The sequence below is a fragment of the Siphateles boraxobius genome, unplaced genomic scaffold, assembly GCF_051911475.1.
Source record: "Siphateles boraxobius isolate OS27281-9 unplaced genomic scaffold, OSU_SipBor_1 7, whole genome shotgun sequence".
Lineage (NCBI taxonomy): Eukaryota > Metazoa > Chordata > Actinopteri > Cypriniformes > Leuciscidae > Siphateles > Siphateles boraxobius.
In genome coordinates, this window is record NW_027509197.1 from 9,810,659 (window position 1) to 9,838,543 (window position 27,885).

Below are 27,885 nucleotides of genomic sequence, written 5' to 3' on the forward strand. Positions count from 1 at the left end.
CCCAGCCTCCCGCTATATGCATTCCCTCTGGTCTCTCTGCTACCACAGGTGATCAAGAGAATCAGGGAAACGCGCCACTCGGTGCTCCTCATAGCCCCGCGTTGGGAGAATCAGATTTGGTTCCCGGAACTAGCACGGCTGTCACTTACAGCTCCGTGGCCAATTCCGGTGAGGGCAGATCTCCTCTCTCAGGCTCGCGGCGCGATCTGGCATCCCCATCCAGAGCGCTGATCTCTGCACGCATGGTTGATCAACGGGTACTCGTTGCCCTGCCGGAAGAAGTGATGAACACGATAACGCAGCCTAGAGCTCCTTCCACGAGAATTCCACGGTGTTCTCCGGATGGTGCACCGTCTGGACCCACGGACATGCGGGGTGGCGCATCTGCTCACCTTCCTACAAGAGCTATTGGATAAGGGGAGGTCCTCATCCACGCTCATAGTATACGTGGGGGCCGTGGCAGCGTTCGCAGAATAGACGCACGGCCAGTCACTGGGAAAACATGAGTTGGTCATCCGCTTCCTTAGAGGAGCTAGAAGGATGAACCCGCAGAGTCCCTCGTCGGTTCCTATGTGGGATCTTTCATTGGTCCTCGAGGCCCTGAAAGCCTTTCCATTTGAACCACTAGACTCCGTGGGGTTGAAATATCTATCACTGGACTTTCTGACTGCAGTGTCGTCAGTAAAACGTGTGGGGGACCTTCATGCGCTGTCTGTCAGTGAGTCGTGTCTTGAGTTCGGGCCGAATGACTCTAAAGTCATCCTCAGCCCTAGACATGGCTATGTTCCTAAAGTGATGGGCACTCCATTCAGAGCGCAAGTTATTTCGCTGTCAGCTCTGCCAGCATCTGACAGCGAAAGTGAGGTGAATCTCCTCTGCCCTGTCAGGGCGCTGAGGTTTTACATTACGCGCTCCGCCTCCTTCAGGCGTTCAGAACAGCTTTTTGTTTCGTTTGGTGGGCGCACCAAGGGTCTCGCCTCCTCGAAACAGAGCCTGTCCAGATGGATAGTGGACGCTATAGCAGCTGCTTACACGTCAAAAGGTCTGCAATGCCCTCTGGGCATCAGGGCTCATTCCACGAGAGGCGTGGCCTCGCTTGGGCGTGGTCCAGTGGGATTTCTATCTATGACATATTTGTAGCGGCGGGCTGGAGCTCTCCGTCTACCTTTGTCAGGTTTTATAACCTAGTTTTGTCAGTTTGAAGGAGAGGTGTATTCTGCCCAGATCTTCCTGCTCAGATCACTCTCACGTGACTCAGCTCTCCTGGTTGAGCTGCACTAGTAGGGTATGTGCCATGTGCCTATACAGACCGGCGTGCTGCTCTGTATTCCCTATGTGTGCTTATGTACAAGTGATGGCCCGCGTGACTGGCCATCTTATTTTTTCCACTTATGGGGTTCCCCTGAAATTTCGGGGTCTCATGGTGTATGCTTGGCGCGCACGGCGTTGACAAAGTGTTCCCGTAGCGTAAGCTAAACTTACGCAATACGAGAGAACCTCTCGTAAGAGAACGATACTCGGTTACTAACGTAACCTCGGTTCTCTCTAGAGAGGCAACGAGTATTGTGTAAACGGCCATGCTCGCGCCACGAGCAACTTCGCTTCAGTCGACGAAAAACCAGCGAAGTCAGCCTACAGCCCCTACTTTTATACGCTAAGCCACGCCCATTCTGGCGGACTGTGACGCTACGAGGGCGCGGGCGCCCTTCATTGGGCGTGATGTCACGCCGGGCTCACTGGTAGCCAATGAGCACGCGAGATGGCCTGCTATAGGTCTGCTAGCTGCTGCACTGCGTTGACAATGAATACAAAATTAAGGAGAATTTTTTGGCTTCAATATCTCGAGAAGATGAAGCTTTCCCGTAGCGTAAGCTAAACTTACACAATACTCGTTCCCTCTCTAGAGAGAACCGAGGTTACGTTAGTAACCGAGTATCGTTTTTTTTGTCCATATAATGAAAGTCAGTGGGGTCCAATTTTGTTGTTTTATGTTTAACACTCCTAAGTTTTCGTACAATTTGTCAAGGCTCCAGTGATGGGTAGGTTTAGGGGCATGGTTAGGGGTGGTCCTTCCTGATGACTCTTTTTTTTAAAACATACGGATCCATACGAGTGAGGTTGACAGAATTAACATTTCTGGGTGAACCTATGCAATTCATTCCTTTTGAAAGACCAAAAAATAAATAAATAAAAACATTAAAGCTAAAAGGAAAAATGTTTTTTTTTTTAATGACTAGTTGATCAGTCTTACCATTTCGAAATGGTTCTATGGAAATAACCCCGTGTGCACACACATATGGACTCGCACATATATTGAAAGGGTGCATGCCCTGAGAAGTTGGCTAAATGACAGTCTTTCTCAGCCACTCAATCCCCTGGTGTTGGAGGCTGATTGACAGGCATGTGCAGTGCTTGTCAATAACTATGAGCTGCAGGTGCTGGAGAGGGGGACTCACGCCGCGCTCCTCTGTTCTGCTGCTATATTTGGGCCTGCCAATACCTGGGCCGGCCAACGGGGGCACTGTATGGGACCGGAGGGCAGAGGAGGGGTAGAAAAAAGCAGACTGTGGGACTCCCCGCTGTCAGACCCGTAAGTCCCGTGGAGCCCTTATCGTCACCCACGGCACAAACAATGCAAACGCACCACCGCTGGACACTAGGCCCCATAGGAGAGAGATAGAAAGAGAGAGACAGCCGGGCTGTCAGAAGTTACACAACCTAGCAGTACGTTGACAGCAGCTGGGAAGAATAGAAAGCAAACAAGAAAAACTGAGCTGAGCAGAAACATCAGGGGAAGTCAAAACGTCATTTTCATTTACACAAAACAAGATGCATACTCAGCCACACCTGAAGCTGTTATATCAGTCATTATCAGCATTTTTATAAATAACTCTAATGAAAGAGGGCTCACTGACAGCTTCTGACGCACTATCACCTCTAAGCAAAAGTGGAAGTCAGCAGCCGGCGTCACTCGCTCATCTGAAGTCATACAGCAGACCTGATCTACGAAATTCATCAAGCCTGTGATGTCTGTCATAACCTTTCAAGTTGATGTGCAAAAAGATGAACAAACAAATTTGTATTTTAGAAATTTGTTCTTTAGACATTGTAGAAGTGATGTCCCTGTTAAAAACTTGAGAAAATATTGTAGCCTTTGCCTTTCTATTACCAATAACAGAAAGGTAAATGCTATAGTACTTTTTCATATACCATTCATTTCCTTTATTTAACTTTTCTGTTGAATAATTTATATTAGAGAGGACTGTTAAACAAAGAGAGTAAATTAATGAAGACGCAGAATAAGGGCACTGATATTCTTAGCACTGTCAAAATAAAAGTCCTGCTTCCATCACTCATCAGCAAGCCAGCTTATATATCAATATCTCCAAATATATCTAAGCTTATATCTAAAAATATCCCGACAACCACGTAAATTCAAATGAGACTGAACAATGAACAAAGCAAACTAAGGGACAGACTTACTAACAGCTTGCGCCAGCACAAACCATCTTTTGGCGTTAAAAAAAACTACTCTCAGGATTTGCTAAAGATGCACAGTGAAGAATCAGCGCTGAAATGGCATGGACAGGGTTATTTTTGCAGCTGACCTTATTGCATATACATTTGTAGGAGTTTCCCTTTCAGATCCAAAATATTTGGGAGGAGAATATTTAAATGAATCATGCAAGGTGATTTACTATGGTTTGCGCTTGTCAATTTACTGGTATTTTTGCCATTATTTACCGCCCCCAAAAAAGCTTGAACCGGCAGAATCTGTGTTCTTTAATTTGCGAGTCGTCAGTAGATCACGCACAGAACTTTACACTCCCATCGGCGCTATTATGGGATTGTGCTTTCATGCTAATTTGCCCTGCTTGGTAAGGGGCTGTTTACACGACACCGTTTTCAACTAAAAAAGTACAACTTTTTATATGTTTTGGCTGTTCGTTTACTTGACAGTGGCGGTCTCCATGTAAACAACACAACCATGAATCTCTGAAGACGATGACATCAGGCACATGCGTATTATGTGTTCAATCTATAGTGCTGACAGCAGAATACAGCGTTTTTAGTCATTTGTGCGGACCCGTATAAATGTGGATCGTTTTGAGAAAATGTGTCGTCTGTACATGGAAAACTCAAATTAAGCACGGCTTAAACCGGTACGGCTTGCTTCGGCTTGCTTTAAATGGTACCACCTCTGTTGAGGTTCCAAGCATACCGTACCGATACTAAAATGTGATGTGAAAATACTGCAGATCACTGATTGGTCAGACAGACAGAATCGTCACTACCAGCGTCATTGTATTTGGAGGCATCAAACCCGCTAGATTTAAATAGCTAGTAACAGCCACCGCTGTAGCACCTGTTTTAAAACTACTTGCTTGACTTGCTTGAAGAAAAAAAACTTCCAAAAAAGAAATGGCTGAATCGTGGTCTGTGGACGACAAGTGCAGACGTTCCTCTTGTTGGTTTCCGAGGAGCGGATAAACTAATGATCAGTCATAATCCCACCCACTTTGAAGCGATACTAAATGCAGTGTAAAAGCAACCGAAAAAAGCTAAAGCGAACCGCACCGCGCCGAGTCGTACCACGCCGTGGAAAAGTGAAGCGAGCCGAACCGTGCCGCACCGAGCCAAACCGTACCGAGCCGTACCATGAAGTGGAAAAGCACCATAAGATAATTAACTGGAACAAAAACAGGTGCGTAACTAATAAGGAACAATGGCAACAAACAAGCAAAGGGAAAACAGTCAAACAGAAAAGAACCAATGAAACTAAACATATCTGTGACACAACACCCCCCTCCCGGAAGGCACGTCCTCACAACGTCCAACAGAGGAGGAAGGGTGCAATTAAATAATACTATCAGCAGATAGAGATCTTGTCTAGATATTTGGATAAGCCACCGAAAAACCCATACTTGTCAAATACTAGCCAGAAATATCATTATAAGAGATTACCAATGCGATTGAATAGACTGAATAATGCAAAGTGCATAATGATGAATGGAGGCTTATGTAGTTCATATATAAAATGCCAATGCAATGACATCCACGGGTACATACAAAGAAATGAAATTATTTCCACATCAGTGTTTTTTAAAGTGAGTAAGTAGATAGAGGGGCCATCCGCTGTGCTGGACACATATTGGCTCGGCTGTAACAGGCAATTACAGCATCCACAGGGTGAAGATTAGAGTCATTAACAGTGCTTAACACCAGGCAACGCACCAGTGAATAATTAAAGACCTGGGATACAACCTTACCTCAGCACTTCCTGTCCTAACAGAACTGCAGCATGTAACTTTACTAATAAATACAGCGCTTTTGCATACTTCTGTTTTATAATATTTTACTGTTTGAGTTTTTTTTTAAACTGGTGGTATCTCTGTATGTATATAATATTTGATAATTATCATTCATTTATTATGAATAACTGTCTTTTGGTTCCAGATAAAAAAAAGAAAATGGTGACAAAATTAATTCAATTGTAAAATATTTGATTCACTTGACTATTTATTTATACACTTTTTTTCTTGAATTTCTAGAAAACTACATGTTATAACTTCAAAAGTGTGTGATCTGTTTTTTTTTTCATGTTTTTAAATGAAAAATTTCCATTTAAATTTAGCACTTTAGTTTACAGTCCTGTTCCACTTGTACATACTATGTACTTATTATAGCAATTACAATAACTGGGTTGTAACTAGTTACTAACCCTGAACATACCCCTAAACCTAACTTTAACCCATGTAGCTACCGCATATTACCAGTACTTTCTTACTGTAAGTGTGAACGAAGTCTCTTATGCTCACCAAGGCTGCATTTTTTTTGATTTTCGAACATACACATCTCCCATTCCTTTTCTCTATAGGCATTAAAAAATAAAAAATAAAAATTAAAAAATAGACAAAGTCATCCCAAAAACAAGAAGCTTTGGGATGAATCACATTACATAATTTGATTAAAAGCAAAATGGAATTTGAAAATTGGAAGGAAAAAAATATATTACTAAGACAAAATAAAATACTTTAAAAAAAAAAAAGAAAAAAAGAAAGGCACAATACTGTGTACCTACAAAAAGGAAAAACATTATTTACTTGTCCCAAAAAGCATTTTGGAAGATGTAATCAAATCAGCCTGGGGTTTGGTGTATTTTTAATGTATTTTCATCCTATAAAACACTTTTGAGCTTATCCCAGGTAAGACCCTGTTGGGGGAAATACAGAGAATATGGTAGCTGGTTTATAGCTGATCTAAGCTGGTCATTAGCTAGTGCAAGCTGGTAAATCACCTCGAACCAGAAAACAGCCTATCTACCAGCTGATTAAATTGATCAGACCTGCTTTTGGAACACAGTAACTGGTCACCCATCCAATGACTAGCTTCTGAGTAGCTAATGGCCACCTCTGACCTAACCTGGTAAATGTGATAATGTGATTTAATGATTATGTGATATTCCTTAAAAGTTTATGTGTGAGCATAAAGAATATGGTTTCTGGCACGATACCATCCATAGGGATCTATATCCAGCAAATGAACAGCTACTGATCATGTTAGAACAGTTATCAACCAACTAGAAAACAGTTACCATGTTCCAAAACACAGCTACAACCAGCTTAAGACTTCACTCGCTAACATATAGCTAACCAGCAATAACTCACTGCTCTGGAGTGCATTTCCCATATCCATGGTAATGACTTCTCTGATTGGTTGCTCGTACTTCAGAATTTAGTATTGAAGCATATAGCATAATTTAACAACCCTACAGCTCATGGTTGGTCTGTATTGAAAGGCCTATAGGTTACTGCTAAAAATCAATTTGGCCATGAAGATTTTAAATGGTATTTTTTACTTTCAAACCCTTTGTTCAAACTTAAGTGTGCATACTCTCACCGACACACACACATTTTTTTAAGTGCTGTTCCTGTAAATCTATAGCAGAATCATTGTTTCTTGCATGATTGGCAAACACACATTCAAGGTTACTGGACCTCAACACATGAAGAGTGATGGTCAGTGTTTTACACATTGACCTCTGGGGGTCTGTGCAAACCGAGTGGGCAGTAAGTCATTGTGATCTGTAGCCCTTGTGATCAATGTATTACACATTCACCCACCACAACCATATATCTCTAAAGGGAGCAAGGAAGATGGTAAAACCACAGAAGATCAAAGCTGGAGAGCATTCCGTGGAGAGCCTCTGCTTAAAAAAAAAAATAAGCTTCATACATTTTTTTTTAAACAACACTTGAATGTGCGTTTTTGAAGCAACATTTTGAACAAAAAGCTGAGAAAACGCATTTTTATCAAATACTATGTCCGGATTGGATTCAAAACAATGATCAAAACATGGAGTAGATCAAGTCCATCAACAGTCTTGTACCTCTTCCTGAGTTGACATTTCATTCAGTAACGTTAGGCAGTTTTGATTTATATGCTATTTATTGGTTGATGATTGTGTTATTGTGGATAAATATACATGTGGATAAATGTGTAAATTATCCAAAGATGAAGATATGTTGCAACTGTAGTTCCTCACCATCAGCATTAACAAGTGCATGTCCATCAACAAACCGATTATTTTACTTGTACTAATTCATTTAAAAATTATTTTTTTCAAATATATTACGGCAAACACGTGGAAACTGCATCAATAACAGTGCATTTATGCAATGTATACATTAGCCGAGCTCTAGCGTGAATGACTGATGTAACTAAACGTTGGTAAAACAAATATTTGGTAAACTTAATCTTTCCTCAAAGTATTGAAAACGACAGACAATCTGCATAAATAGACACAGTTTTAGGTAATAGTGGCCCACAACTGATTAGCAGAAGTATTTCAGTAAGACAGTGATAACTTGAGTTAGCCATTTAGCAGGAGACCAACACAATATTCAATTCAAAACTAAGTATTTTGAACACCATCTTTCAGGAGCAAGCGGTTTGCGAATCCTGCATTGAATTCCGAGATTTGAGAAGCTGTCGCCAATAAAATAAAGGGAACACAGCAAAAGTTTAGGATTGTACTGCTGTGATATCGTGGTAAAGATTAACTTTAACCACTGATTCTTCACATGCTCGTCCTTGGGCAGTGAAAAAAAACTGGCTTTACCTTCACATTGTAGAGCACAGCTTCTTCTCGAGATGATGCTATCCAGTATCCACAGGAATCAGCTGCTGGTTTGAGGTTCAAGTTTTCCCTGGTGTCTGTGCGCGCAATAAGTGGGCAGGCAATATGCTAATATTCGCATTGACTTCACAATGAAAACGGCTTATGACTCATTTGAAAAACGATTTATTTCAGAGTCGACTCTTACTTTTGAAAGACGATAGCTTTATACACAGTGCACTTTCAGATTTAAAACTTTGCTGGATGTTTTCATTCACTTAGAGCTAAGTTACACACTACATGAAAGGTCATTTTCAAAAATCCATAATAGGGACCCTTTAATGGCTGCAGCAGTTGTGCTTTAAAACAGATGAAGGGAAATTAACAGGGAAATAAAGCTATAATCTAAGATATATCTAAGACAGTTAGAGCAGCGGAAGAATTGAGCATTTACAGCACAACACTCTGGCAGCATGCACAACGCTAAAACACTGCAACAAGAGGGGTAAAGCTCTTAAAGCGATGGTTCACTCAAAAATAAAGATTCTGTCAACATTTACTTGCCCTTACGAGTAACTAACAAGTAACAACATTTAATCTTTACGTTTTAGTCGTTTGTGCGGACCTGTATAAATGGGGATCGTTTTGAGAAAATGTGTCGTCTGTACATGGAAAACTGAAAGGAAAAACTTCTCCGTTTTAAGCATATCGTTATCGTGTAAACGTACCTTAAATCTGGCCACATGGGCTTGAATACACAGACATATGGCGTTTTTCCACTTATTATGGATTATGTACTAATTCACAAGATGCATATAGCAACGTATAGCACCGTATCACAGTGAAAATTTGGATTGCCTGAAAATTATGTCAATGGAGGGGAAGAGTTGTGTCATAAATTATGGACAATTGAAAAAGAAAATGGTGGGGAAAGAGATAATTATGTTTTAATTAATATGACTAATTAATGTCAAGTACAGCATTCACATTCACAAAACATACACATTTGTATTCTAACAAGGAATGCACCGATAGGATTTATTTGGGCCAATACCAATATTGATTGTAACGTGCAATTATTGGCTCCGATATTTTTCACTTGCTCTATTATTTGAAAAAAAAATACCAGTATAAATTATGTTAATGGTTAATTCAGCAATGGTTAATTCTAGAAAAACCATGTGTGCACAATAATTTTATAAAATCTGAACATTTAGTAAAAAAAAAAAACACTTTTTTCATTTCTCACATTTCTCTTTGTATTGTTATAAAATACATATATATTATTCTTTCTAACCAATTGAAGGGTACACTGAGAAAAAAAAATGGTGTAGAAATAATATTCAATCAGAAAATTCTGGTATAACAAATAATTACAAAGAAATGGAAAATAAAATTAAACGTGGGATAAACAGTTTAAATTAAACTGTGGGGGTTCAATTAAACGTGAAATTATAAAGACCTTTAGTGAGGAGTTCATAGGGCCCTCTGGATATTAGCTGGTCAGAGCTGGCCATTAGCTACTCAAAGCTGGTCATTGGGTGGTCAAAATAGTACTTTCTTTTAAAACATACTCCAATTATCTTAGTTTTACTTACAGCTTCCAAATATATTATATATTTTTAATTTTATTTTTTTACGCACTCGTTTATTTATAGCGCAATGGCTAGGCGTTTATAATAAATGTTGTCTATATTGAATGTCACTATAATTTATGCCTGCTTTGAACTTATATGTTTCATTCCTGTTTTGTTCTGAACACCATTAAACTTAAAAAAAAAATTGTTGTGCAGTGAGGGAATCCAAAATACATGTTTATAATGTTTGTAAATGTTTCATTTTATTTACTGGTATCCTGCATTATTACTGAATGTAATGATACAAACTGACTGAAATACATTAATGTGACTTGTCCACAATGCAATTTTGAACTGGTACAGCGTATAGTCAGGTGTGATTTTTGGAAAACACAGTAAGCATGAAAGCGGTTTCAGAAGGCCTTTGTGGTTGTTCTCATTAGGAAGGTGACCTCTCACTCAGAGCATAAACACAGTTACCAGGCGGAAATTCACTCATTAGCATCATCTCAGCACTGTGACTTCCTATCAGCACATCTGTCTGTGTGTGTGTGTGTGTGTGTGTGTGTGTGTGTGTGTGTGTGTGTGTGTGTGTGTGTGTGTGTGTGTGTGTGTGTGTGTGTGTGTGTGTGTGTGTGGGTGTGTGTGTGTGTGTGTGTGTGTTCACAGAAGACATCTGGTGGTCCTGTGGGAGATGTTCAGCTTGGATAGGCTGCTGTTAGGTCTGTACTGTTGAGGACTTAATAATGAGAAATTAAAGAGTTGTTGTAGCTACGGGCGGTTTAAGTATGAAGGCTGCTGTCTGAAAAAAAAAATCCTTTCTAAGTTTGGAAAGTCAGCATTTTCTGATGGACAGCTTCAGAACTCTTCTCCAAAAGCAACTCTTTCCAATGACGAATGATTCTCACCCTCACCTACATGTATGCCTTTGATCGCCGCTGTCAACTTTGGGAAAGTCAGAGGCCACAAATCAGGATTACTTTAGATTCAAGAGCCCAACTATTTGTAATTATGTAAATATGTGTGCACATCCAAAACCCAAATTAGGCCCAGGTGCAGGACAATAGATAATACACAAAAAAAGGTAGATGTCGATCCACCCTCTAAAATGAATGATCAAGAAAATTGTATTACAAACAATCGCACTGTTCAGCTTCAGGTACATTTAGGACATCATTAGTATTGTGCCAGATGAAGAACTGTTTGAAATGTTGTGTTTGGTTGAGACACTCACACACAGATATATAACGCATATTTGAAAAACTTTCTTGTATAAAATGTATATTTGCAACAGTTATGTTAACAGCAATTTTAAGATATTTCTGTCGTAAGAACAGCTATTCAGCTTGATGGACACTGTGCTGCGTTGTCATGGGAACATCCGTGGTGAAAATAATGATGAAATTATTCCGTTCCAAACGGCTACATAATGGCACACTAGTGCCCTGCTCACTCCAAAGTCCCCACTTCAAGGGCATAGGGATGCTCACGAGCAGTAAGCATGTCTCCAGGTTCGTCACTTATTGGGGTCCCCTGGAAACATTTCCGTTGTGTTCTGTTCTGTATGTGGTTGTGTTGTGAACATTTGCAGTGCTTTTCTATATTTGGTTTTGTTGTGAGTATTTGTAGCACACATGTGTTGTAAAACTGATGAAGATGTTTTCTTTATTTGCGGGTGTTTTTCTATGTGCCTGTGTTTTCTTCAGTTGTAGCACGTTGAGCTCTGTCGGCCACAGGTCGGACATATTTTTTGTGTAACAAAATCATTTAAAATGGTAATATAATAATTTCATTATCACTTTAACAGTCTAATCACACAATGTACTTTTTTTTGGACATAAACCTACAAATCTGGGATCAAAGTAAATAGCATCTTCACATTATATTCTTATAGAGGCCATATGATGTTATTTTAAAAGGTCATTATTTTGTTAATTGTCAGAAAACGCATTTTTTTTCACATACTGAACATTATTGCAGCACCTCTATTCTGTCTGAAACGCTCTGATTTCTACAAAGCCCCTGCTCCCAAAAATTCAAGAGTGCTATGTTTAGCCAGCTGACCCAGTCCATTGTGATTGGCCAAAAATCTCAAGTGTGTGTCGGAAATGTGACGCCCAATACATTTTAAGGCCAAACAAAGGGGGTTTTCTTTCGCATCCAAACACATAGCACTAAAACTCACATAAACCTTGCCTTCTTTCTTTGCGTATGCCTTTGTGTAGGCATTATGCTAATATATTTACATTGTGACGTAGATGTTTGGGCAAGTAATATCTGGACTTTGATCAAGAAATTTAAGTCAGGTCCGGAGCAGCGTTCTCTATTAGATATAAAATAAATCCCTTTGTGGGAGACTATGAGCTTTGCAACTTTGCAGATCTCGTACATGCACAAGCAGATATGCTAAAGGAAAAGGAAAACATTAAATTGCATTATGACCTCTTTAAGTTAAAAACACAAAAAAGTCACAAAAAAATATTCTACATAGTTGTATGAGCCATGTTTTAAGCAGTAGTAAAATAGTTAATACACACCTGTCACAAGTTGCAATGTTTTTTTTAGCAACCATAAACAACCCAGAGTAATCCATTCACAAGCGTCAAAACTTAATCGCTCTTTTTATAATCAACAATTTGCAGAGTACATTTTATAAAAATATATTGCATTGTGTAAAAATGTTGACGCAGACTTTTTACTGTCATATGTTTTATCCCATCATAACATCCATCCCTAATTCTTTTTAAAGTCATCATGAAATCAATATTGACAATTCTTATTTTTTAATTGAATATTAAAGTATATTATAAATGAATTGTCTGTATACATCTTTTTTTTTTGTGCCCTCGTAATTCCATCCCTCTTACAGTGACATCTCTTCTCTGAAGTCGTGAGGGCGGGAACAACCTGTCACTCACATGACATCACAGCAATAGCAGCATAACCATCCAATCAATTCCCGATGGACAAAATCAAGCATCTCCCTAATTTTTTTACTTGTACGAGAAGCTATTTCACTTGATATATGTAACAATAGCTAAGAACAATCGCAACTTCCATTTCATGGTAGGGGCCAATGGCGGCCCGTAGAAACATTTCTGGCGGCCCGCGATAACATCTGAAAAACATCTGTAAAACAGTTAAAACTGTACATTGCTTTGAAAAAATTAATCTATCCGTTTAGTGGTGTTTAGCGGCCGAAAACAGCACCGCAAATCCCATTGCAATTTAAAAGGGTATGTTGACCAAGTAATCAATATTCAGTGTGACTTAATGACAAGCTTATTAATAGCCGCGCTTCCATTAACTTTCAAATTTTTCGCTGGCGCGAACACTTGCATTTTCCTATCAACAGTGGAAACAACTTAAAATACTCTATCATTTCTGGTCATACAGAAAATAATAATACATTATTCGCAACTACTTTTATTTGTGTAAACTCATAATAACAAGAAAACATTGTGCTTTTGTAAAATAAAATAAAACAATCAGTAGCTAGCCTACGTGCTTTCATGATCTCCGTGAACTGGAGCGCGAGAACTGAAACAATATAACCTATGTAGGCGAAAGCTTGAAATGTCCACTTTTAAACAAATTCGAATCGAAAGCAATACCTTCTGATTATGTAATCCGTATGAAAGGTGCATTTCTCTCTAAAAGCGCATCTGCTTAACAGCGGAGATAGAGATAGGCCTATGTTTTTAGCCGACACTTAGAAAACAATAATTAATAAACAATTAAAATGCCTCGCTGTTTTTTCAGACACATTTATTATCATTCGCCTATAACTCACCTATAAATCACCTTTCTGTTGGCTGTGGTTCCAGAGACACAGGCTATAGCCTATATGGCTCTTCTCATTCAGCACTGCGGGAAAAATATAAATTCCAGGTTCTAATTTGGCCTTAGAAAACCAGTAAAATCGACATGTTTTCCATATTAATTTGTGAATATTTTAAATGTTTAATAAAGGGGCAAAAAGTAGGCTAATTTAAACAAAAATCTGAAAAAGTCTGTCGATATTTACTTTTTTGCGCAGCAGTTGCTGTTGCCAGTTCAAATTAAAATGTTGGTGTTCAACTTTGCGTTTTAAAAAGACAACAACCGTTAATTTTTCGTTTTTCAGTTACGGTAAAAAAAAATAGATAATAGCGCACAACATTTGCGAAAATCTGCAATAATGGAAACGCGACTGACAGGCAATGATAGATATGAATGATGATGACTTGTTTGGTAAGCTTCTATTTGAAAAGTTTCTGTTAAAAAAAAAACTCGCCAGGTTTTGCCTCAGTTATGAATTAAAATGTGTTTATTGCAATAAATGTAAACTGTAGAGATGCAATCTGTTCATTAAAATTATTTCAAATGGGTTTTTTTTCAGTTTTTTTTCTTTTTCTCCCCTGCCCCTTTGGCGGCCCTCAGTTCAATGTTGGGTTACTAAATTGGCCCTCACCTATGAAAACTTTGAGAACCCCTGCTTTACATTGACTATGGCCTGCCCATACTTTGACTACAAACTTGGTCCTCAAATCATAATGTATTTTGCAATACATGTAACTTTATAACATTGCACTCTTTCTATAAGTTATAAATAGCTAGTAAGATAACGTTAATATAACGGTAATTAACGTTACAGTATGTAAGTAATTATTCTAGTGATATGTAATGCTAGATAAGGTTTGCTAGTACATTATTTCAGCAACATGACAAATCAGTGAATTAGCATGTTTCTATTGTTGCTTAGCACAGTGCGTGACATTTTATCTTCAGGTTATAAGGCTAGAGTTTTGACACCAAGTCAATGGGCTCTGTCTAATTCTTTCTTTTTCGCTTGTTTATCGTCATCGGTCTTTTTCCTTTTACCTCTTTGTTTTGTGAGCAGGTGCCACTCGAGAAATTGGCAGTTTAGGTTGTTTATCCGCCATTAGCACAGCTGCAGCACACCGGCAATCTTGAGTTTGAACAACGGTACGCGCTCGCAAGAGAGGGGTGATCAGTGCGTACACAAGTGTGATTGACACTGCTAAGACATTCCTCCTGGCTCTGATTGGTTGTTTCTGACAGGGAGCGGTGTATTTCTGCAAATGGCAATAGGACCACTGGGAGGAGCCAGAGGAGCTTGATTTTTTCACAGATTATCTGTCTCATATTCTACTGTCAGGACATGATGACAGTTTTAACAAATATGTAAAAAAAAATTTTTTTTTACAAAAGTTACCTACAGCAGCTTTAATGATAATAGATTTTACGTGCGCAATAGTATTTAATGTAAGAACTTTTTTGACTGATAAGGGGAGAATTCTAAGTTAAATAACCGAAAATGACAGAAGTCACTGTTTTCAGCAAAAGTAAAAAGAGATTACATCATCATAGAATTAAGAGGGCTGAGGTCATCAAAAAGATTTGTGTGCTGGCAGCTAATCGCTGAGAGTTAATCGCTGATTTCTAGGGGGGCCGAGATGAAAGACTTGGGCTTAAGTCCCTCTAAATAAGCTGTAGAATCACCTAAGCTTGCAACACGTGAGTTACGTGCACATCCTCAGCCATTCTGAAGGACAGCATGTGTGAACTGTTCATTCATTCAGGCATAAAACCTTCAACACTTACAAATCAGATAGCGCACATGGTTTATTGCACAATCCCCAGTCAAAGGTTGCATGTTTTGTTCAGCTTTCTTCTGAGTATGTGCATGCAGTGGGGGTGGGGTTTGGGATGTGGAGGGTTCTGCACATCTCTTAAGACATCAGACTCCTTGAAAAATATGCTGCTGCAGACCACACTTCGTCAAAAACCCACACATCTACACAACCTGACTTTCATTAGAACTGCACTTCACAATGCCAAAGTTGCAGATGTTAACCAGTTTAGTCTGCCATAGACCATAATCGCTTCACGTAAATCACATCACATTGCATGAAATGATAGAATATCAAGCCGTGCGCTACTCCAATGTGTCTTCAGAAATCTGCCGAATGAATCACCACCACCATCTGTCCTGAGCTGGTGATTGCCCAGAAAACATTTCCTGTCCCACCTGCCCCTCTTCCTGTGTGTCTTACAGGGGAAAATAAGAAAATGAAAAGATTTATGCTTGAAATGGAATGCTAGCTTACTTATATTATGCACAGTATATTGTATAATGCATAATAAAATAGTATGTGAAATAGCATATATGCAGTGACTTTAGCACAGTGCTACTGTATCTGTTTGTTCACCCAATGGTAGCTAAAGACAGTGTTTTGAAAACCTGTTTAAAAAAAAAAAAATATATATATATATATATATAGTTTGTATGCTTGTGGTGCAGAAATTAAATACTTCACCTTTTAAAAAACAAAATTACTAATTACTTCCTGTTCAGACAACACACTGGAAATGGAAGGTCAATTCAAGAGCGATGCATTGTAGGATAATATGCTATGTATTCACACACACTGGAAAGTATAGTCCACCATACATATACTGTATTTCACTCATATTGTGCACAGTATGCATAGTTCCGTATAAATGAGAAGAATGGCTTGATATTATTCCATATAAGGCCTGTTTCCCTTTTTCACACCTAGTCTTTTTTCTCCATGAGACTAATGAATTCAACAGATTTCTTCTAGTTTTCCCAGATGTGACTTCTTGTATGCGTTTCTCTGGACTTTGAAGCTTTACACGATGGCACAACTGCCGAGAGCCTCCCTGTGGGGATCCGGAATCAACGCCACAGTTAGCTTTAATGATCTGTCTTAAAGTAGACGCAGTAATCAGGTTAGTACATCAAACAGAGCAGAGCATAATTTAGTTTCACCGTTTAGAAAACCCTACAGATATTACAGCAGGAAGCAATAAAATATACAGCGTGAGTTAGAAAAACAAAGCTTCGTCCTCTGAAACCGGATGAAGTCCTGGTTCTTGCACAGGTGCCTTGTCATGGTTACAATCTGTGTCTGTGCCACCAGAGAGCCACCGTGAACCAGAACTGTCAGCACAGTGCAATTTGTCCCGAGAGGAGAAAGCGCCGCGCCACCTGAGCACGTGCCTGCCCACCGTCGCCAGAGCAACAATTAGACTGTTGCATCTTCTGCTTTCTCCACTGCTGAACCAGTTCATGTTTGCTAAATGTATAGATTCTATAAAAATAATAAGCATGGTTTATGCTAATAACAGAACATTTTCAAACACTGACACATGACTTATTTTTGAGCTGCTATATTAATTGCCAAAATACAGATAATATTGATAATAATGCAGCATCTCAGCAGAATTGATGTGATATTTTAGCCCAATGCTCTTGGAAAACATCAAATAATAAGGCAAATTTGAATAAAAAAAGTTTTTTTTGGTTTTTTTTAAGAATTCTCTTGTGCTTACCGAGGTTGTATTTATTTGGTCATAAGTACAGTAAAACAGTAATACAGTGAAATAGCAATTTTCTATTTTACTTTGAAATGTAATTTATTCCTGTGATGCAAAGCTGAATTTTCAGCATCATTACTGTAGTCTTCAGTGTCACATGGTCCTTCAGAAATCATTCTAAAATGCTGATCTGATGCTCAGGAAACATCAGGAAACTAATTATCAATGTTGAAAACAGTTGTGCTGCTTCATACTTTTGTGGAATCCATGATACATTTTGTTAGGATTCTTTGATGAATTGAAAGTTCAAAAGAACAGCATTTAATTACAACAGATTTTTTTTTTTTTTTTTTTTTACATTCTAAATGTTTTTACTGATAGCCTACATTTAATGCACTTAGCAAACCTAGCCAGTTCAGATATTTCATTTTTTCTAGCTCAAGCAAACCTGGTGCAACTAATGAAGCCCTTGATTAGCTGCATGAGGTGTGCTTGAGAGAACACTTTATTTTGCAGATTTGTGCTGTTGTGAAGGATTCTATTCAGGGGCTTGAATAATTTTGAGACTGCAGAAGTCATTAGAAATTTTCTGTTAAATTTGGGGAAACCACAGCTATTTCAATTACTTTTGTTTGATTTGTTCAAACAGCTGAAAGTCAATCATTTTTGCCAATAAACCTGATTTGCAATGGTGGTTGAATTATTTTAATTATTCAAAAATGTTATTTTAAGATATTTAAATGTAAATAATTACAATATAAGGTTTAAAGACAGCAACATTAAAGTTCTTCCTTGCTATGGAGGTCAATGCAATTTTTTTTTTCAAATACAAACTTGTTTACTATGCTAAAGTGGCGTAACTGACTAATGTTGAGCATCAGAAGGATCCAGTTAATGTACGGAAGTAAAATATTGCCAAATGTTTTTGAAACAAAAAAGCTTGTTTAATTGCACTAATTACAAAAAAAAAATGCATTGCATTAACCTTGCTAGCATTGTAATGCATTGTTTTTTTAGGGCATGCATTTTGTAGAAAGAAATTAAACATTGTTGAATATTTAAGCTGTGAATATTTCAATTCAAAACATTTCACACACATTTACATTATTAAAAATTCACTAATCCATATTAACCTTTCAGATTTCACTTCCAAAATGTTCATTCTGTTTAAAAATACAACCTATTATATTCGACAGGCAGTTTTCATTCCGTTTTATTTCCCTTTACAAATTCGCTTCCACAAATTCAGTGGTTCAAACTCGACAGAAAATTCAACATTTCACATCCGGGAACTCCAGGAATATCAATAGATTTCCGATTCATAAAATCCATCTGCAGTTAGTTGAACTCACAGGAGGAGGTGTAAGCGGCTGTTGACGAAGACTAGAGCAATGGGCGAGAGGGTCATTCATTCATAAAAACTGATTTACAGAAATGGAGCAAGCGGTAATAATTTGTGATGATTATCAGGGCCAGTAGAAAAGCTGATAAAGACACAAAAGCTGTGTTTACATTTATGTCATTTACATTTACATGTAAGTCTTCACGGTTACTCTTGTACATGTAAGCAGCTTTATCTACCGTGAGCTGGATTTTAACGTTATTCCCCGATGCTGACGAACAGATCAGACGTACAGATCAAAAGAACATCTGAGGTAGTAGACTTATCTCTCAGTTGCTTAGTTTCCTGCTGTGCTGCACTGGGGGTTCCCGTGAGGATTCGCCTTAATGGACAAATACAGTGATATAAAAGACCAAATTATCATCTTATTGGGAATGTAGGCTATACTATATAGACTAAAGGCAAGCAGATGGACTCAGAATATGAACGTAATGCGCAAAGATTCATGCTAAGCGGTTCCCAGTGAAATACTTGCATAAAGTTGGCATGACATTGAACGTTTGATATTTGATAGATTTAGGGACCATCTCTAAAGTTACAAACGACATTGGTATACAGGTTACTAACTTCAATAGCATTTGAAGAGAATGACTTACTGTCATAAAACCAACTGTAAAGTGTTTATGTAGGTGTCAAGCATGATGAACACCTTTTAGAGTTTTGATTTTTAACAAAGTAAACTGTTAACTTGTCACAGTCGTGTTTCTGTCTGAGTCTTGTTGTCACTTGTCACATGTCTTCCTTTCTTCTGTTTTCCCGCCACTCATCTGTTTCCATGGTTACTGTCATTTAGTTCATCTGCATCACCTGTTTAGTTAATTATCATCACCATCATCATCTGTTTCACCTGTGAGCAGGTAATCAATGTTCATCTGTGTTTGTATTTAGTTCCGTTTTGTTCAGTCAGTCTTTGTCCGTTCTCCGTTGTATATAGTGTGTGAACCTTCTGCCTGTCTGTACCCATTTGAGTTATATTGTAAGTAAACGATTTACATTGGAACTTTGGACTCCTCCTCCTCTTCTTCTGACTGCACTACACCGTGACACAAATCATGTGTAATTATTGCTATTTTTTGACTACCGCATGAGCTCATATTTATTTTAATATCAACAATCTAAAAGGTGTGCATCATGCCTGACAGCTACATTAACACATTAAAGTTGGTTTTATAACTAAGTCATTCTCTTCAAATACTATTGAAATTAGAAACTTGTATACATGTTGTATGAGATGGTCCCTAAACTTGCAAATATCAAACATCAAGCCAACTTTATGCCAGTATTTCATGAATGGTTCATGAAATTCATTGCAGATCAATTATATTCGGCTAGTGGCATAACTATTAGTTATATTCACCAAGATCACAATCCATCACTGCACCTGCAACACATGCCCTGTCCACTGCTTAAAGAGGAAGGGCCCTCGCAGCTACATCCTCCAATGCAGAACATCTAGAAAAGAAGTTATAGGATTCACAAGAACTTTTAACTCTCACGGTCTCGTCCCAGCTCTCTGGCCCTGGTTACACCTAGTATTAAGATACATTTTGGTCGATTGGACCATGTAAACAAGGGAGAAACGTACCCGTTTACACCTGGGGTTTTAATCAGTCTCTTTTGTCCACTTTCGACTTTTTTTATTTGTTTGAGGGTAGGGTGTTTGGGCGGGTAAATGTACGGGTTTTTTCAGATCTTTCAATCCAATGGACCAAAGCTCATGCAATTTACATATGGACGCGACCAGAGACGACAGAAAAACATACGGAGAGCATCAGCTTTCGTTTCTGCTCTGATACCCGCAAGACCAAGCCGAATGCATTAAAAGCGTGTCATAAATCAGGAATGGTGGGTCTCCAGCGTTATTTTGTGGCTGTTTGAACACATTCGACCACATGAGCATTTACACTACAAAAGCCATACGGACTAATGTGTTTTCAACAACCTGTGGAAGCGGTTGAAAGTGGACATGCTCAAAAAGTTTCAGACCCTGTTTACACTTGTATTTAGTGTCGTCCATTTGTGATTCTATCAACCAAAACGCATCAGGACCTTTGTTCTGTTAATGTTACTGGAAGGTTTGTGACCTTCTGGCCCCATTCTGTCCCTTCTCTGCAGCCTCGCTGTCCCGTCTTGAAACTACAGTAGGGATTCCAGGACATCATGCAGTCCTCACAGAGGGACGGGAAGATCTCCAAAGGGACGTCTCATCGATTCATGCAGAGCAGCCATCAAAAAATCACTTTCTGCAAGGGCACCAGTGACATGGCTCATAAATCTGATTTTAACACCATCCTCCCAGGTAACAGGGAATGTTTTCAGAACTTTTGATAACATTCTGGCAAGGTTATCTCAGTTATGAACTTACTTTTGAATGTTCTAAACATGGTGTAGACCGAAAATACAGAGCAGCAGGTGTCCCAGATAAGTCAAGATAAGGAAAAACTTAACGAAACTTAAACGATTGCCGAGCAACATGGCTTACATTCACAATAATCAATCCATCCATCCATCCATCCATCCATCCACCCATCCAACCACCCATCCACCCATCCAACCACCCATCCATCCATCCATCCATCCACTGAAATTAGTTTTACTGCTTTGAGTCTTGTTTGTAGCTCCAGTGTTATAATGTGAAGCAGCTGTTTGTGCACTTATGTTAGATTCTTCATTCGTTAATGAATAATCTGATCTTTGGATTTGCATCGTCCAAAAGAATAAGTAAAAAAAAAAGAAAATGAAATTAAGTATTTTTTATCTGTCTGAAACCATTTTCGGTTGAATTTTCTGCAAATAAATAATCATAAATCACTGGAAAACTATATATAATTACTCAGACTATGATATAAGAGTTTGGTCATACTACCAACCTCCACTCAACACTGCTGATAAATACATTTTTATATAAAAAAGACACCTCATTTTCTTTTTAAAGCAAGAATGAATCATGCAAAATGGCGATGTAGGCTACTATGATGTGAATACTATAGGATCAAGGTACTGACCCTCAACCCCTTTATAGCATGAACAATCTGATATTCAGCCTTCAGCAGCAAAAAATCAAATATTATAACGGGGGAAAAAAACACTTTCATCTGTTAGTAAAAACTTCTACATTTCTTTGCTATAAAAGATCTGAGCATATTAACCAATGATTCTGTGTGTGTTTTGTTTGTTTGTTTGTTTGTTTGTTTGTTTGTTTGCTTGTTTGTTTTGCAGCAACACATAAGTCACAAAAGAGCCAATCAAAATATGAAAGTCTTAAAAGAATTATTCAAGTCACACAAGGACCAGCAGCGTTTGCCATCAAAACTAGTGCAACAGGTCCTCTACACTCACATCATCTTTAAATCACAAATAATTAAAATAAGACTGCAAAATGAAATCCTTACCAAAACTCCATATCTATTTTCATACTGTACATTATAATGTTTTGATCACTAAATTCAGCAATTATAATTTGGAAGCAATTTGAAAGGTTTGATTTTAGTTTTTAGTGATTTCATTTATCTTTGGAAGCTTGTTTCGGCTCACAATTCTGAATTTTATTCTCACAATTGTCGTTTCTATATTTCATAATTGGCAATTATCTCTCACAATTCTGAAAAAAAAAGTCAGAATTGCAAGTTATAAATCAAGTTAGAATTACGAGTTTATATCTCACAATAAAGTCAGAATTGTGAGATATACACTCAGAATTCTAACATTATTTCTCACAATTCTGGATTTATATTTCACAATTCAAATAAAGTAAGAATAAATATATTGAAATACTGAAATCCTCACCATGAACTGATTTATGAAAACTCTACTAAATGTTAAAAACTATAAATTCATTTGTATTGCATCATACTCTTTTTATCCTTATTGTTGGTCTTATGATGCAACGCTTCTTCCCTCCTCTGAATCTAGCAGCCAATCAGATGGCTGATCAGACATATGCTGAGCATACAAACATGTGCACATCCCACACTCATACACATGCAGGAGCAGCAAAGTGCTGCATCACCGGGGGAGGCCCATCAGGAGGAGCAGCTTTGAGGGTTACACGATCACATAAACCCACAAACGCTCACACACTCACTTACAAACATAATGGTGACAATGAGAGGATCCTCAAAGAAAGAGTGGAGGAGATGAGGACAATGGACAGAAACTATGCCATATGCCAGGGGTCTGTTACTATAGCAACGCCACACTTCCCCCCTCCCTCTCTCTCTCTCTCTCTCTCTCTCTCTCTCTCTCTCTCTCTCTCTCTCTCTCTCTCTCTTCCATTTTTGCCTGGATGGTAGGAATAAAGAAAAACTGATGTTGAATGAAGACCACTCCACTGAATATTGCAGCTTTTTCAGTGTCTTGCACCATAATGCAGCATTTTTATGAATCCGGTATTAAAAAAAAAACTACTTAAGCTCTATTTCATTCTGATGGTAAGGTTTTGGATACTAATGACCCAAGTGTTAATACACCCTTCTAACAGAATTACTGATTATTTGGATCAGTATTCTAAAATGAAGATCATGGTAACCCACTGGTAGTGAGTCAAGTGTTACCAAATCCGTCAGAAGGAATTACTATTGAAAACCTTACAAAAAACCTCAAAAGCCTTCAATGAGTTTTCATGCTGTTCACTTTAGAATACTGTTCCAAATAATTAGTATTTCCTTCTGAAGGATTTTGTTGTACTTGGGTTATTATTAGTGGCTTATCATGATCTGCACTTTAGAATTAAGTATTCATTATGCATTATTCACATTAATTATGAACCTGTATAGGCTACTGTATAGTAGGCCTAGCTCTTAGTTGAAAAAAAATGTATGTACTGATTAGCTAATAGTGAACTACCGCATTCAAGTGAGCTCTATAACTTAATAATCCGTTAATCAGAGTTTCTTGTCAGTCAATAGCAGTTACATGTTAACTCTTTCCCCGCCATTGAAGGAATTTTCAGTCATTTATGAGACAAATATTCCCTGTTTTTCACTGTTATACAGTAGGGGGCACTAATACTCATCTTCTGAAAGAGTACTGAATCTTCTGATCAAAACACCTATGAAGAAGTAGCAGAAACAAGACATATCATATGCAAGCATATGCAAATGTAAAACAACATGATCATCAAACATTAGACACCAATCTGTATTTTTTCACCAACTACATTCATATCATTAAATTATGAAACTGAACACTTCTAATTAGTTAAATTTAAGAGCCGGTAGTTAGGAGCATTGTTAAGTCCAGATTCTAAGCTTTAAAGTACGCTTGTTTGTAGTACCAATTCCATATTGGTCCATCCCAAATGAAACAGCATGAACAAATTGTTGATGTGAATGTAAAAAGCCACTGTGTCCTTCATTCTGTTAAAATACTCTCTTATATCCCAGTTTAATGCACAAATCAGATTATAACTATGATAATTTTTTTCATAATGAATCAATTAATCAAAAAAGTAAAAAAAAAATGTAAAAAAACGTCATTTTCAAAGACTACATAAAAGCAGCTATGAATATACAGTGTGCTATACACCTTATGCAAAGAAGGGTTTAAAATATAAACTACATTACAATATAAATAGCATTAAAAAAAATAAGAAAGTATTAAATAAAAACATAATTAAATAATAATAAACAAAAACACTGTGACAGTTACATTTAGGGCCAGAGTTAATAACAGCTCGCGCCAGCGCAAACCCTCGTTTGGTGTTAAAATCTGCTGTCAGGATTTACTACAGACAAGCAGTGAGGAATAAATGTTGAAAAGTCACTGGCCCTATTGCATATGCATTTGTTTCCCTTTCAGATGCAAATTGTATTGAATTTAAATGAATCACACAAAGTGATTTACTAAGGTTTGCAATCGTCAATTTACTGGTTTTTGCGCCATTTATTACCGGCCATAAAAAAGAATGTCTTTAACCAGACGCTAATTTGCGCATCTCTTGGTAGATTGCGTTGGTCATCATGGAAATGATCCGTCTGCGTCCATCATTTAATTTACGCATCGTCATTAGATCACGCATGGAGCGTTTCATTTTTTTGGAATTGCGCTGAATTGTCTGAATTACTATAATTACAAGATTACGACTTGTAAAAAGAGCTCACTTCCTTTTAGAACTCATAATTACAACTTCTAAACTTCCAAGAACTATGGCCTGTATCACCTGATTGCTGCAACATCATATAGAAAAAACTCAAAATGGTGGCAGCTTTATTGTCGATTTAAAAAAAAAAATTGGGGTGGGGGAATCACGCTATTTTGCTCTGTTTAATAAATCTGTCCCTTGTGATAGTTGTAATAGTCTTTTCTTCCCTATGTGACGTATATCCGAGTTAAACAAGAAAAAGAATTTAGGGCGGGACTTGATTTTGTCCATCGGGAATTGGTTGATCATTGGATCATTGTGGTTTGCTCTGGCTGTGATCTCATGTGAGTGACAGATTGGCCCGCCCTCGCGCCAGTAAACATGTCACACTCTTGCTGTTGTAACTAACTTTCAGAATTTAGCATACACCTCCAACATTTCACACATCACTGTATTATTCAGTCACATGCCAAACACACACACACACACACACTCAGATGCATTGAGAGATCCCCAAAGACACTTCTCATGCAGATGCACGGGGCAGCCGAATAGTGGTCGCTAGGCAACAGCTAATGGGGACCTCAACAAACAATAAACAATAAACCTGGCACTTGCAACAATCCATACACACACCCTCACTTCCCAGTCACTCATAGCCCTGGGCAGCTGAGGGTAATGTCTAGGTGAATGGCCTGCCTCTCTTCATTTTCTTTGACTGTCAGTCCTCATCCGGAGAACAAACTGATCCCCTCGGGCGGCCCTGCACTCCCACTCAACCACTGTCAACAGATACACTCACACACACACACACACCTGTTGGTCAAAGGTTTACACAAATACACACAGAACAAATGTGCATATTTACATCTTTGCGCATATTGATACAAAACGCAACATTTTTAAATCCATAAGTGCACACATTTCTGACATTGGCAGTCCTCTGTTGTTATAATAACAGGCACCACTGCCTCAGAAGGGACTGATTAATATGTTAATTACTCATACGAGGTCATGCACAACAGAACACACACATACACACTTTTATTTAGCATCTAAATGAGGACATAACACAAATTTCTATTGTTTTTATAAAAAAGCCGATAACCTTTACTACAGACTCTTTTGGCATTTTTTAAATAATGACAACAAAGAATATATTTATTAAAATGTCCCTATTATGCTGTTTTAAATGTTCTTAATTTTGTTGGAAGGTCTCCTACAGTAGCATGTATCCAAGGTAAGAAAAAAAACACTCAGTCTCTCTAAAGCCCTCCTTTCCGAGAGCCTTCTCTGCTCTGATTGGTTAGATGGTCCAGTCTGCTGTAATTGGTCAACCGCTAACAGTGCATGTTGGAAATGAAACGGCCATTACCATATCTTATCTTCTTCGAACAGTAAAGGCATCGGTTTTACCGTATCAATTCAAGCACGGGTCCTCATCCTTTGGAAGTGAATGAAAAGTGGTTTGCTTTCACAACGCAGAAAACACAGTCTTCTCGACATGTTGACAACCAAAACAAAAACTCTTCCATGTTTCAAGCTGCTGTAACTATAGTGTAGCAGCTGGTCAGAGTAGATATTGTTTGTGGGGAGCCAATGGAGACCATATAGACTTGCATTACGCAGATTTGTTACAAACCTACATAGGTTCGAGCAGAAGGCAAGACTGGAATTACCGACATCTTGTTTCATGTGGTTAGGAATGAGTTCTTTATTTTGGTAGACTCCATTTGTTATGCACTTTTATCTTTGAAACTTTGCAGACCTTTTACATTCATAAACAGCTATATTACATACTACATGTGGGTAATATCATAATAGGGGCACTTTAATCTCTTTCTTTGTTTTCCAAAGGAAGGCTGTCACTTAGCTCACTTTTAGTGAGAATTTAATTAAAACCATACACACACCAAAGGAAACAAAATATTTTAGATTCCTATAGTTGTGGTTTCATAGTACAGCACAGGAGAAGAGCTGCTGAAACCCCTTTGGATTGTTTAGCACTGTTGTCTACATGGACAACATACTGACAGAACCTTTATCAAGAAACAGTGCTCTGATTTCAAGCCAGCAACTTAACTTGTTAATAGTTGAACATACACAAATAGTCCTCAATACTCCCCATTGCTTTTTGCTTTCAATCAAAGGGTGCAATGTTGCAAATCATTTCAGAGTTGGTTTGTTCAGTTCATGGCCTACAAATACAAAAGAAATGGGAAAAACATTTCCCAAAGCTGAGTAAAAATGTACTCCTGCACTCCTAAAAATAAAGGTTCCAAAAGAGACCCCTCATTGACTTTCATAGCGATGTCATAGAACCTTAATTTTTAAGAGTGTGTTCTGCATGACAGACATGCAATGTTAGCATGTTGATCTCACTAAATACTCTAATAACAGCAAATAATATGAATAATTTATACAATATTGGATGAAATATTAATGGCAATTACTGGACAATATTGGCAATTTCCTTTCAATATTTTTTTCTGTAAATTTTGTTCACGATTATTATTATTATTATTATTATTACGTTCAATGCATTCTTGGATTACCTTATCCATGAAGGATACAGTGTTGCTTACAATTATTTGTCAAAATTAGGAACCTTGAGAGATATCACGAATTTGTGACCTTGAAGCATGTTGGGAATACACCTATGAAATCAAATAGGTAGGCAGTTCGATTGCTTTAGAAAACAGAGCACTATATGCATGAAATAACACAGCATTTTAGCAAGACGGAGAGAAAGATAGAAAGAGAGAGAGCGAGAGTGAAAGCGAGAGAGCAGGTGAAAATCTGCTGATGAATCTGTTGGACTTGGTGTCCTCTGCACAGGAGGTGACCCTGACTCACCCTCTATCTTTCTCTCACTCAAACTCTTTTCTCTTCTCTCTACACAACTGGATAAACAGTGTTTTATACAGTTGTAACAATTCTACAATATACAAAACTTTGCTTACCTTATCCATTGTGGCATGTACAACTAAATGACACATACCTATATATACTGAATGCAAGCACAAACAAAATATAAAGCCCTCTAGCACAGCACCCTAAAGGAAATTAAACCTTATACGCAACCAAATATAGGGGTCAATAAACAATTAAAGCAATTCCTAAAGTCATAACAACAATGCTTTTTCATGTGAAAAATGTGGAAGATGCGACTGATTCATTTTATAAGTTTAGTGTTAACATGTAGGTCTGATTTACTGTAATTACAAGATTCCAACTTGTGAAAAGAGCTCACTTGGATTTTGGGACTGCCTTATCTGTGAAGGAGACATGCAATGCTGCCTCATAATATGGCAAAATAAGACATCTTAGAAGGCATAATTATACCTCCTATCATTTT

At 38.0% G+C, this 27,885-nt stretch overlaps 1 protein-coding gene across 1 annotated transcript in view; it reads right to left on the bottom strand.

The window, feature by feature from the left end:
• nalf1b (NALCN channel auxiliary factor 1b) overlaps positions 1–27,885 on the bottom strand; it is a 194,954-nt gene that overhangs the window by 138,257 nt on the left and 28,812 nt on the right. The window lies entirely within an intron of this gene.